Source organism: Taudactylus pleione, unplaced genomic scaffold, assembly GCF_031769625.1.
Source record: "Taudactylus pleione unplaced genomic scaffold, aTauple2 ptg000479l, whole genome shotgun sequence".
Taxonomy (NCBI): domain Eukaryota; kingdom Metazoa; phylum Chordata; class Amphibia; order Anura; family Myobatrachidae; genus Taudactylus; species Taudactylus pleione.
In genome coordinates this window covers 9103986-9105094 of record NW_028284881.1, presented here as the reverse complement: position 1 = coordinate 9105094, position 1109 = coordinate 9103986, and the positions used below count along the sequence as shown (strand labels likewise).

The following is a 1109-nucleotide window of genomic DNA, read 5'->3' as shown; positions in this document are numbered from 1 at the left end:
CCTCACACACTTTCTTAACACCCACAACTTATTGGATCCACTAGCGTATTGATATGAAAAATGTGAGAATGGATGGTCACTAGTATTAAGTTGAAAAACAAACATACGGGGGGCACATGTAGTTAAAACCTACAGATATGAGCAAAAACAAATATATAACAGAAAATTCTCTCATTTACAGATACAGCTTCTATGGATAGTTTAGGTGTGTTCCCCCACTAATAGAACAATAATAGAAATAAAAATAATGATAATATTCACAAGTTACTAAGGTGAAGAAATGAGAAAAATAAGAAAAATAAATGTAATGAATTATAATTTTATATACATAAAGGTGAAGTAGTAAAAAGTCTGAGATGAAAATATGATGTATTTGAAGTTTTTGATGATGGTGGCGGGGGAGGAGGGGAAGATCTTCGACATGGATGCCAATTGACAGTGCAGCTTCCTTCATTTTAATGTTCTTTCAGGAATCCAGTGGATTAGGTGCGCCCTTATATATATGCGTATGGATTCTACAACACCTGGTATTCCCAGGAGGTCTCCCATTCCAGTACTGGCCAGGCGCACATATGCTTATCTTACAAGATCAAATGAGGTTGGGTATATACACACTGGTGTGGTTGTAGGTTACTGTTTCCACATATAATTACCAACTCGTCCCCTACAAGAACGGAGCGATCTCATAACTCTCGTTAAATCCATGTGGGGCCATGGTGTTCTATTTGAAAATCCAAAACATATCTCTTCTTGAAAGTTTGTTTCCTAGGTCTCCCCTCTCTCTCCTAGTGTCACATGTTCTATGGCTTTGAAGGTTAAATCTTCAGGGTTCAGGGTTAAATCTTCAGGGTTGGAGTAATGTAGAACAGAGAAATGTTTGGAAACTGCATGTCCTTCAATTTTGTTCTTAATGTTGCGAACATTCCTGAATCCTCAATTTCAGTGGTCTTTTGGTCTTGCCTATATATTTAAGGCCACATTTACAATCCAGGAGATATATGGTTGATGTAGTATTGCAATTCATATAATGTTTGATTTTAAATTCCTTAGAATTGTCAAAGTTAGAGAAGATTTTCCTACATGGGTGGACAAATTTACACACATTGCAA

At 36.5% G+C, this 1109-nt stretch overlaps 1 pseudogene; it reads right to left on the bottom strand.

The window, feature by feature from the left end:
* Positions 1–512: 512 nt before the first annotated feature.
* Positions 513–631, bottom strand: LOC148502967 (5S ribosomal RNA; annotated as a pseudogene).
* Positions 632–1109: the final 478 nt, after the last annotated feature.